This window comes from Ursus arctos, unplaced genomic scaffold, assembly GCF_023065955.2.
Source record: "Ursus arctos isolate Adak ecotype North America unplaced genomic scaffold, UrsArc2.0 scaffold_33, whole genome shotgun sequence".
Classification (NCBI taxonomy): Eukaryota; Metazoa; Chordata; class Mammalia; order Carnivora; family Ursidae; genus Ursus; species Ursus arctos.
In genome coordinates, this window is record NW_026623019.1 from 10,544,385 (window position 1) to 10,557,035 (window position 12,651).

A 12,651-nucleotide genomic window follows, 5' to 3' on the forward strand; every position below is an offset into this window, starting at 1 on the left:
AAGGAAGCCTACGTCTGGGGCCAAAGGGCGCCATGTTTCTTCCATTTCTCTGTCCGCAGGAGCCTTCATCCATTCATTCAGCGGGTGTTGACTGAGTTACAGAATATAGGCAGCAGGCCAGGCACAGAGGGAAGACTGCTGGGTGACAAGGGGGGTCAAACCAAAAAAGTATATGAATAATAAATGCAAAGTGACATTTCTCTTGGCTGCTGCTGAGCTGCTCCCTGGCCCTAAGGGGCAGGGGGAGCCAGACTCTCTTTGGGTCAACGTGGAAGACCAAAGGTCCTGGGCCTGACTGATCAGGGTGGTTTGAAGGGATCCTTCATCCCTGATTGTGAAACAGGTCCCAGCAGGGATGCCTCAGGGCAAAGTTCTGCAGACTTGGGCCGGTGGCAGCAGGTGGTCACCATCTTGGAAATTGTTAAAGAAAAATTATTCATGACACCCGATAAGGTTGGTAAGGAAGACTTTATTTACAGAGGACCTGCAGTGGTGTTTTGCAGTAGGGGAGAGAGATCAGGCTCAACTCTGATTACAAGCACAATTGCAGGGTGGGGTCAGTGGATGGAAAATGAGAGGAGGAGACATCAGGGCTGGGGGATGCTTGCTAGACCAACTCAATAGGACTCTTCTGGAGGCAAGCCAGACTGATCAGATACCAAGCGTGGGGAGGACTTTTGTTCAATTGACAGGATTCCTGTTAAAACCAGATCGAGCAGGCCGAGGACAGAGCCCAAGGTTGGAGCATGGTCAGAAAGAGGAATCAGGGGAGCCAATTCAAATTTGGCCAAAGAGAGAGTCTTTGTCAGAATCTGATGAGTACCTTCTCTTTGAGTGAGAACCTCTTGCCACACTGAGTCCTTGGCCTCAGGCATGTCACTGTCTTGGCAGGAATCTTCATTCCAACAGCTGGCAGGATTTTTTGTGTTTTGCCCTAACAGAGGAGCTAGGGCCAAAATTCTGGATGAATCATAGTTCCTCTCTCTCAAAAAGTGGCCGTAGGTCCCAGGTGTATGGAGACTTTCCAGTGTCTTTAGATATTGAGCATGAATTCAAAAGGATCCAATGGAGCATTTCATGGTGGGGGTGGGGACACCTATCAGGCAGGAAAGGATCCAAGCAAGGAGAGTTGCTGGAATTATTTTTGCCTCTGGTAGGAGCTGTTTCCCCCACTGCTTCTGTATCTGTTTGGTGGAGGTAAGTGGGTTTTCAACAATAAATCATAAACCACGGTATCAGAGATGTCAAGGACAGAGGCTTGCCTCTTCATTTTATAGATGAGGAGCCCAACACCCAGAGAGATTAATTCACTTGCCGAAGATCACACAACCTGCAGATGTCAAAATGCAAGACCTTGACCTATGTCTTCGGCCTTCTGTCATCACAGCTTATTCTTCCCTGGACTGCTACAGCCTGAAACTCTGAGAAGGTAAAGGAGAGAAGCCACGGGAACTCTTAAGCAATTGTAACATTAACACCAACATATCAGTTAAAAATGGTAATAATGACTAACATTTATTGGGCGTCCTTCCAGAGCTGTTGAATTAACTTAGTTCAGGTGATCTTCACAATAACCTTCACAATTCACTAGTTCTTATGGCTCAACTTGATTTCTCTTGTCTAATTGCATTGGCTAATATCTCAAGTAGAGTGTCAACGGGTAGTGGAGATTAGTGGACATTCGTGCTTTGTTCCCAACCTTAGAGGAAATGCCTCCAATGCTTTCCCAATAAATAAGATTCTAGCTTTAGGATGAAATCATATATATTCCATCATGTTAAGAAAGTGTACCACAGTGTCTAAGTTCTTGAGTGTTTTCTTCTTTTTATTTCTTTCTCTGAAGAGGTATTGAATTTTTCTCAGCATTTATGGAGATAATCATGATTTTTTGGCCCAAGATTTATTAATGTGGACTGTGGTTTTAATGGATTTGTAATAGTGAACCAACACTGCATACGTGAACAAATCCCACTTATTCATAATGTATTATTTTCTTAATGTGATGTTAGATTCACTGTTGCTAATATTTTATTTAGAAATTTTGCAGGGATATTTTTGAATGATACTGGCCTGTATATTTCTCTATACTGCTTCTGCTTTAGCTATCAGGGTTATATTTACTTCATAAAACAAATTTAAAAAATTTTCCTTTTGAGTGCTGTGGAATATTTTAAGAGCACTGGATTATCTGGTCTTTGAAGGTATGGTAGACTTTCCTTAATTAATTTCTCAATTTCTTCAATGGAATTGGTCTATTTAAAATTTCTAACTCTAATGGTGGTCAATTTGGGTGATTTTAATTTTCCTGGGAAATCATCCATTCCACATAGTTTTTCAAATTTATTTGCGAAGAAATCTTTTTTTAAAAAGATCTTATTTATTTGAGAGAGAGAGAGAGAGGCAGAGAGAGCGACAGAGAGCATGAACTGGGTAGAGGGGGAGAAGCAGGCTCCCTGCTGAGCAGGGAGCCCACATGGGGCTTAATCCTAGAACCGTGGGATCATGACCTGGGCTGAAGGCAGATGCTTAACCAACTGAGCCACCCAGGCGCCCCTACTTGCAAAGTCGTCTTGTGAAGTTGTCTCTTATAATTGTAAACTTGCAATGGTTATTTCCTCCTTGACATTTTTTATTTTGTGTATTTGTGCTCTCTCCTATTTATTTTGACCAAGTTAGCAAATGATTTGTTTAGTTTGTTAACTTTTTTAAAAAACAGTATTTTGTCAATTTACTGTTTCTCTATTCTCTCATTAATTTCTGCTTTTATCTTTATTATTTTTATGCTTTCTTTTGGTTTACTTTGTTCTTTTTAAAGTGTTTTGAGCTGGAAATTGAATTCATTTCATTATTTTATTTTTATTGACAAATGTATTTAGTGCAATGATTTTTTTTATTTACTACTTCTTGCATTCTATAGAGTATGATATGTTTTCCTTGTGATTAGGAGCCCCTCTTGAGGAAAAAGAATACAAAATTATGAATATAAAACTAGGTACAAGGCCTTGAAAGGGGCCCTTGTAAGCGAGGGGCCATCATACTTGAATTTCACTAGCTTCACAGTAAATCCACCTCTGTTTAAAAATAAGGCTTTAGGGGTGCCTGTCTCCTGCTCTTGATTTGGGCTCAAGTCATGATCTCAGGGTTGTGAGATTGAGCCCCATGTCGGGTTCCACACTGGGCATGGAGCCTGCTTAAAATTCTCTCTTTCTTCCTCCGCCCCTCCTCCCACCTTCCTCTCTAAAAATAGATAGATAGATAGATAGATAGATAGATAGATAGATAGATAGATAGATAAAAACAAGGTTTGGGATTTGCACATGATTTTTGTGGTTGCATTTTGAGATGAGTTAGTCCTCAGCAAAGACCTTGACACATGAGTAGCAAGAAAAAAGAATGGCAAAGAGAACGAACCGTAACAGTATGCATAGCTTGTGCTTAGCACTTGGCAGAATTTATCTCTGTGATCTTTACCACATGCCTGATTGCCTTACTATTACCGTTTTATAAATGATTAAAAAGTTTCTGAAATGTTAAAGTACTTGCTTCAGATCACACAGTTGGTGAGATTAAATCTAGCCGAGTCCAAGCCGGCAGCCTATGTCCTTTTCAGTACACCCACCACATTGCAGGTGCCCAGAAAGGGCTGGCCACACGCTCCTCCCACCTTCTCCTGCAAGTGGCAAGTTCCGGAACTTGTATTACAGGAAGCCACCTGGAAAGGCAAGCTCTGGCCGTGCAGGGTTACTTACTGCAGGGGATTGGACAAAGTACGCTGACTGTATCAGTCACCTGTTGCTGTGTAACAAATTATCCGCAGTCAATAAATACTTATGACATCACAGGCGCCGAGAGTCAGGAATCTGGGAGCAGCTTGGCTGGATGGTTCTGGCTTCGGGTCACTCGTGAGGCTGCTGCCATCCGAAGGCTCTGCTGGGACTGTAGGATCTGCCTCTGGGCTCCCTCACGTGGCTGTGGACGGGCTTTCGTTGTTGGCTGTTGGCTGGAGACTCAAGTTCCTTACTGTGTAGACCTGTCTGTGGGGATGTTCACGACACAGCAGCCAGCTTCCCCCAGAGTGTGTGCTCTGAGAGACAGAGAAAAACCGGGAGACCCCTCAGGGAGGCCGTAGGCTTCTTCTATAATACCTTGGAAATGATGTACCACCGTTTCTGTTTGTTAGAAGCAAGCCCGTAAGTCCAGGCCGCACTGTCCGGAGGGGAATTAGGCTGCACCTTTGGAAGGGAGGCGTATCCAAAAACGTGTGGACGTATTTCCAGAACCGCCGCAGTGCCATCGTGTGTGTAGGGAGACTTCAGAATTTAGGTCTGCCACGGGACTCGTCACGGTTTTGCCAAGACTGAGGTCATCGTCCAGAATCCACTCCTTGCTCTTCCTGGAGATCTAAGCCCCACCTCTTCCTGCGGGCTGGAGAGGAGAGGTCACCTTCATTCACGCATGTCCACTCGCTCACTCGGCAAATATTTATCAAGCGACAACTAGATGTTGGGTGCAGCTCCGGGAGCTGGGGACGGAGCAGCGAACACCACCCATGATGTCCTTGTGCCCACGGAGCTTGTATTTGAGTGTGAGGAGCCAGATAATAAATACAGAAGTGACCAAAATAACGGCAATGGTAATAAGGCTATGAAGAGAAAAACGCAATGAAAGGATGGGAGGTGACGGGTGTTGCTGCCCCAGAGCGCCCGAACGGATTAGACCCTGCTGCATTGTATCAGAGGACGTGCTCAGAGAAATCCTCTTTGCTGAGGTGACATTTCAGCAGAGCCCTGACTGAGAGGAGATGAGCCACATGGCCACTGGGAGAGGGCGCAGCAAGGGCAAAGGCCCTGGGGCAGGAGTGATCTTGGTGTGTGTTTGTGAAGTTTTGCGGACGGGATGGAGAAAGCATGGGAGTGATTGATGGGAAAGGGATCAGAGAGGTGGCCAGCGTCGTTGGTTTTAGTCTCTGTGGGGTGGGACCCATTTAAAAGGAGTTGAGCCGGGGGATTAACGTGATTTTGCCATGCTAAGAGGTTCACTCTGGCTGTTGGGCGGAGGGGGAGGAAGAGAGAAGAGAGAACACAGGGCACAGGAGGCTGCTGCAATTATCCATGTCGTGGGGACAGGGGTGGCTTGTTCTAAGGTGGACGCAAAGTCATGTGACATGGTCAGATGCAGATGTGGCCCCTGCCGCAACCGCATTTGTGCAGGACGTGACACCGCCGACCTAACACAATGAACGTCCTGCTGCTTTTGTAAGCTTCGACTAGTCACGCCGGGCAGGGACGCAGAGGACCGCGGGGGACTTCCACAGGCAGGAATGGGGTGGCCAGCATTATAGGCAAAGGACGACGTCTTGCTGGAGCCAGAAGCTGGGTTTGGAGGACAGTCGGTTCCAGAAGCAGGGAGCAGTTATAGGAGCTGAGGCAGGATGAGTGTTCCAAGCAGGTGTGCAGAGACCCTGGAATTCCTGGCTAAGGTGATTGGATTTGACAGGAGCCCTGGAAAGAGCCCGCAGGCCCCATCCAGCTTGGGTTGGAGTGGAAAAAGCTGGAAATACAGACTCCCATTGAGATGTTATTGCTCACACTAGCAGAGGAGAATTTAAGAACAAAGATAATGACTGCAGTACAATTGAGAAACAGCGAGAAAAAACTGAAAGATGCCTAATATCGAGCAAGAGGACTAGTTATACATTTTCTTGCAGTAGAATTTTTTTAATGGTGTATGTGATAGAATTGTGTGTAGCCAGTAAAAAATGTTTTCAAAGAAATTCTTAATGACATGGGGAAGAGTTTACAATATAATGTGAAGTTAAAAAAAACAAAACAAAACGGATCTAGGAAATAGAGCAGAGCACATAATGCGGTCTGAACGGAAACGTAGCAAAATGTTCACGCTTCTCTCTAGGTACTGAGATCATGTGTGAGCCACATGTTCCTTTCTACCTTTTTAAATTTTTGAAAAATTTCACAGGAATATGCATTACTTTTGTAAATCAGAAAAACTGCTTATCTATAAAGATTACACGTTGATTTTAGAGAAGGGCTCACCTAACACGGCCGAGAAGGGTCACCTGAGGAACATGATTTGGAGGATTAAGTACTTTGGAGGCAAGCTTGGCAGAAATTTTGGACTAACTAGATATGGGAGAAAGGGAGAGGCAAGAGTCAAAGATAAGTACTGCTTCCTCAGTCTCTTCTCCTTGGCAGCAGCCAGAGCAATCTGATTAAGATATAATTCAGATTAATTTCCTCCTCTCCTCAAAACCCTCCAATGACTCCTATCTGGCTCAGAATAAAAGCCAGAATCCTTTGAGTCCCTGCAGGGCCCCCCATACCTACCCTAGGATCATTTCTGATTTGGTGGTCTTACCCCCTCCCTTCTTCCCACCCTCTGCTCTTGCTGCCTGTTTCTGAACAGGCCCCAGGGCCTTTGCACCTGCCATCTCCTTGCCTGGAATGCTTTCTGAAATCTCTGTGTTTTGCCCACTCACCTGTTCCCCTCTCCGGGAGGTTTTTCTGGCCTCTCCAAAACTGCAATCCTCTGGCACTCCCATCCTTCCATTGCTTAATATTTATCCCAGCACGCATCATAACTTAATGTAACTATATATTTTTATTTATTTAACTTGTTTGGTTTTTGTCTCTTCCATTAGAATATAAATTGCAGGACGACAGAGGTTTTCTTTCATTCGCTGCGGTCTCCCTAGCTCCTGGCACAGTATTAATACTAAGCAAATGCTTGCTGACCGAATCACTGTAATCTAAATAAAGAACCCCAACGTTCCATTTACTCTAAAGATCATCAGATTTGCCATTGTTCAGTAAAAGGCATTAGATGGCTAGACTTCTTGCAGTTGTACGTTCTCTTGGTTCATTTAAGGTTAAGAGTCCATTTTTAAGAAATCCGTTTCCACGTGGTTTATTTGTTGGTTGGTTTCTTTGTTTTCAGGAACAACAACATCACTGTCTTTGTGGCTCGGAGTCTGGGGGTGGCAGTGGGTCCCGGAAGCAGGGACTCTGAGAAAAGGGAGGATGGATGGGCTCAGCCCTCCGAGGGCACGTGGGAGTGCCGTCCGGGGTGCGCTCACTCCAGCGCGGTGCCCTGGACGCTCCATAACGCTTGCAGGTCTCATTCCAGTTGGGGAATTGCAGGCACTGGCCATTCCTGCTGGGGGCTCTGGGCATCCGTATCCACCATCCACTGAGAAGCCACCTCCAGGCCAATGTCACTCCCTCCCCAGGGGTTGCTGTGCTTGGGCTCGCCTGGTGTCCAAAGCTGTGGAGTCCCAGCCCAGGAAACACACCACCTCCTGGCCAGATGGGCTGGGACCCCTGGAACCCTGGCCAGTGAGAGCTATTGTACAGGATGGAAGGTTCTGGAACTTGGGGTGGAGTCCGTGGAGACCCTCTCCCACCTGCAGGCCCCAGCCTGATATCATTTCTCCACCTGATCTGTTTCTTTATGAAAGTCACTTGAGCCAAGCAGTCAAGTGGGGAGGGTTCTTTCCATCTCCCACCCTCCCCCACAATACAGAAGCCAAGGGAACACCTCTCTTTTACTAAGGAGAATTTGGGATAATGTAGGCCCTGGACAGTCTATGGGGAGTGAATCTCCACCGAGCCAGCCCTCAGACGTATTTCCCTTGTGGAGCAGGATCCTGAGCTTAGTGAGTGAGTTGCTCTGTTCCCTTAAGGCCCAGCAGGTGGCTGTAAACCATCACAGATGGGCCGAGGCCTAGAGGCCTGGGGCTGGGCTGAGGAAGGCCTGCAGAGCCACGGGCACCACGGGGACACCTGGCCCCCCTTCAAGCAGGGCTGTTCTGGAGTATTCCTCCAGGGCGTCCGGAATAGGATGTCAGTCACCGGGACTCTCCTAGGCTCAGCACGGCTAACACCCACCAGCGCTTCCGCGGCCAGGAGCTGTCTAAGTACCGCGTCTGCTTTCTCTGTTTTGCTCGTGGCAGCCAGCCTCCCAGGTGAGCACAGTCAGTGTAGCTGTGGTTCAGGTGAGGTCACTGATGAACGTGCTCGTGGGGGTCCAGGTGCAGAGGGAAGCGGAACCCACGCACTGGCCCGGTCTCCGGCCGCATCGCATGGCAGAGCGCGGCCGTGGCTCTGCACCCCTGGGGCACGGGTGGCATCTCTCCCCAGCCCTGCACCCTCAGTCTCCGGCCCCAGCACAGGGGCCGGCACCGAGCTGCACTACCAAGTCCAAGGCAGGCGCTAAGGGAGACCGCAGGGCCGTCAGCAGCACTGGGGGAGTGGACTTGTGCAATCCCCTAGAGCTCTCCTTTCGTGAAAATGAAAGAAATGACATAAAAGGAGATTGGAAATGGACTTGCTCCCGACTGGACTGCAATGCTAGCCCACCTTTCTGGACAGACCGTGGGCTGATGGCACTCCCAGGTGGCTGCACACCTCCCCGTGCCCCTCCAGGATCCCTGGGGGGTGACATCTTGTGCCCAGCATCCTGCTTGGTGTACCAGGGACCTGGGTTTGAGCAGGCCACACCGCTGACCGCAGGCTCCTGCAGGCAGAGGGGAAGGCGCTGCGGAGCCGGCAAGCGCAAGACTGCCTTGAGTGGAAATCACCTCTCCGGGTCCTGGGCGAACTGCCTACCACGTGCGAGGTCAGTTTCTTTGTCCATAAAATGAGGGTGACGTCTGCTTTGCAATATTGTTCCGCAGCGACAGGATACAGGCTCTTAGAGGTGCTCAAAGAATGTAAGTCTCATGAGGACGGTTAGGGGGCCTGGCTGGTGTTCCCCAAACTCTGGTGAGTGGGGAGTGTTTTGTTTGTAAGTGAAGTTCCTGGGAGAAATGGAGTAGGCGAGGATTTCCAGGGAAGACGGGAGGGAGGCAGATGGCTAAGATTGGTTTGCACTATTGACGGTGAACCATGTCCGTCCCGTAGCTGCAGACTTTGGGAAGCCGGGAGTTGGGGGGGGGGGGTGTCTGCCCTGAGCCCCCGAGTCCAACGCACCGAGGGGACCCTCAGATGTTACCCAGCACGCATCCCTCCCCTCTCTGAGCCAGAGCCTCCTGGTGCAGTGACAAATACCCAACAAGACTCGTTGACACGTTGACCTGCTTGCTCCCACATGCGCCATGAGAACAGTGTTAATATTTTAAGTAAAGATTTGCAGACCAGCTCTCCCCAAGTCAGCTTGGGGACGGCCCAAACCGACTGAAGAGCCGGCCTAGAGCAGGCGTGCTGGGAAGGGGTTAGCAGTCAGCTCCCAGGGGGAAGAATGCGTCACCCTCCCCACCCCTCAAATATATTATAAATCCACTTGCATAGAGGATATGAACATCTTTAATGTAATGCCACAGCCCTATAGCTGCAGTGAGAGTATTTCTCGAAAGCTCCATCCTCACCGGTTTTTATGGCTCTAGCCAAGGGTAGCGTTACAAACCAGACCAGAGATCAATGCCTGGTTACTCTCCGAGTCGGCCAACTCGCCACTCCCACCACTGACCTATGACTGTCGGTCTGACATGAATGTTAGCTAACGTTTTTGTTAACAAGTAAGACAAAAGCGAAGTGACCAAGGCGTGCGTCCGAACATCCCTGTTCATCGAAGATGCGAGGGACTTCTTTGCTGAATTGGCAAATGGTTGGTTGGATGTCGAAAGACTCCATCCCCCCGTTTCCGTGCGAGTCACTGCGTAGTGGCTACAGACATGAAACTTTCCAGTTTAATTTGTGTTCACATTTTCTCTGCCCGTCTTAATTCTCAACAATCGACAAAATGATAAGTGAAGTTTGCTTCTATCTGGCGTGTAAATGCTCCCGCCACGGCCGATGGCCGGCTCTCAGTGTGACGTCACTGAGATCCGTTAGGAAGAGAGGGGCTCCTGCCCAGCAGTCGGCGTTTCCATCGTGCACGTGATGGGGAAGCAGAAGAGCGTGGATTCATGGTGAAATGTAGTGAGGAATTAGTGATTGGCTTTTGATTATTTATTGCCTTTGTTTTTCAATGAGCTCATTCATTTTAATAATGACTGTTCAACAAAATTCTGAAAATTGAACAGTGGGTCCTCGAGAGTGATGGCAAGCTGGCTACAGCACGCACGGCCAGAGGCACCCCACACCTGGGGCACACCTGTCCTCCCAGTGGGTCTAGGGGGCAGCACGAGGGCCCCAAGGGCAAAAGCCAGTTCCGAGGTGTCCTCTGCAGCCCTGTGGCATCGGAGGTCGTTAGGGCCCTTGGAAGCCATGAGCAACCAAAACATCCTCATACTTCCGTGTTCCTGGCAGGGAAGGAGCTCCAGCCAGTCTGGAGACGAGACCAGGAGAGAGTTTGGGGGCACAGGGGAGAAAGTCGCTCTGTTGCCCCCCTCCTAAGACAGGGGCACCCCACTTTCCTTCTGGTTTTCTTTTGTGATGTGGCTGGAAGTTCCGTCCCTAACCCTCTGGACTGGGGACACCCTCTGCTATTTCGCAGCTGTGTGTCTTTGGGCTGAGTCTCCTCCTGAGTCTCTGAGCCTCACTTTCCTGACAGCAAAGTGGGGATGCTGTGGCCGATCGCTGGGAGGACCCAGGTGTGCCCAGGGATGGGGAGGGGACAGTTTAGGGCCATGCCCTCCATGGATCCCCGGGGCTGGAGTAGTTTCTCCTGCACCACAGGTCTCCATGCGAACTAACTCATTGTGGAGCTGGAAACGTTCTCACGTCTACAGACTCCGTCTTAAAAAAATTCAGGAGAGGGGGCAGCCCCCAGAAGCTGTGTCTTCTCAGTTGGAAGGGCCTGGAGGGAACAAAGTTAAAGCTATTGAGCAGGCCTTCTGGAACATTCTGTGATCAGGTCAGACGGAGCCTCTCCACTCCCGTTTCCTTCTGCCTGTCTGGGTTTGGTCGCTATGAGTGATGTAACAGGCATTTACTGTAGGGATTAGACCCTAGGCAGCCGTGGGACCCGATGAAGAAGTCCAGGGAGGGCTGTGCCTCTGGGTCGGCAGGGCTGGCTGTTGTGAAGAAAAGTGGATGTGCATGGGGCTGTGGGCAAGAAGAGACGGGAAACCGGGGGCTCAGAGTGGCACTGGGTCTGTCACCCACCACCTCCCATCTCAGGGATGTGGTGACCTGCCTGAGGCTGCACACATACCTGGCCCAGGTCGCAGAAGCCGATGGAGAAATGCTGGAGCCGCTGGATGGTCTCTGCCCGAGCCGACAGTGGGCACTGGTGGCCCGGGACTCCAAGCGAGCACACTGGCACCAGCTCTGAGCTGACCTTCAGTGCATTTTGGCTGATGTTTGTGTCTGCCATCCCAATGTCATTCAGACTTCAATTGTGAACGACCCTCATTTGGAATCATACAGAGAAGTGAATTCTGGAAAAACTAAGTTCCAGCATAGCCAAGTCATCATGGTGGAAGGCCACCACCCTAGGCTTCCGGGGTACCAAGTGCTGTTGGATCCTCTTGTCACATTCTTCCAGGTTCCTATGCCTCCCCATGGAATGCTCCCCCCAGGCATGGCACCTGGAAAACTCCTACAGCACCTTCAAAACCCTGCAGAGACATCCCCTCCTCTGAGAAGAGCTCCCTAACACTCACCCCCAAGGGCTAGTTCTGTACTTTGCACGTCACGTCAGCCTCTGTTGTACATGTGAGATGCCTCAAGGGCAGAATCTTTCATCTTAACGGGGACAAGCTGTGCCTATTTGACAGCTGAAAAAACAGTTGCTCAGGCTGGTTAATTAACTTGCCCAGGATTGCACAGCGAGAATATGAGTAACGTAATACAGAGCTGTACTTTGAATCCCTGTCTGTGACTCTTCTGATTATAAGCCACCCTGACTAGAAAGCTGAGAAAAATTTGGCCCTTGCCCGTCAGAGACTATTTCGTGGAGGGGAAAGAGATCCGTGACGTAGTTAGGCAGCTGGTAAGATCGCCAACAGGAGCAGAACGTGCAGGGGGATCTGGGGAAGGGGGTCCAGGTGGCAAGGTGCGTCCTGCCTCGCACAGGGGTGCCCTCAGCTCCCCAGCCTAGCAGGCGGGATGGGGAGCCGGCAGTTAGCTCAGCTCTCACAAAGACTTGGCAGGTGGCCCCAGGCACAGGTCACAGCACTGTGCTCCCAGGACTATCTCCAGGCGATGCAGGCCTGGCCAGTAGGAAGATGAGGACTTCCCTCCCTCCATTCAGCAGCGGCCAGGGAGTGAGGCTCTAGCGGACTACTCACTGTGCAGCTTCCAGCAAGTCCTACTGCTTGTCTGGAAAAGGAGGGGCTGGGATGGGTGGCTAAGATTCCTCACTCACTCAGCATCATGTGCTATTGCCCATGGTCGGCTGGATGAGGCAGTTCTCACACTAAGCCACTAGATGGCACCAAATCCTAGTTCCTGCCCAAGTTCGTTACCTGTAGAAAAGGGGTGGTTTAGGGAAGGGAGCTCAGAGGTGATGAGTGTGAAGTGTGAGGGTGTGTGTGTGTGTGTGTGTGTGTGTGTGTGTGTGTGTATGTGTGTGTTTGCATGCAGCACCAGAGTTCATTCCACGTCCTACACCTACCACCATCATGCCTGTCCTGTGGAGCTCATCTCCAGCTCTTTGCTGCCTCCCTTTCTCTGCTCTAGCCGCACAGGCCTCCTAGTGCCTCCAGCACTCCCGGCAAGATCTGGCCTCAGGGCCTTTGTGTGTGCCGTC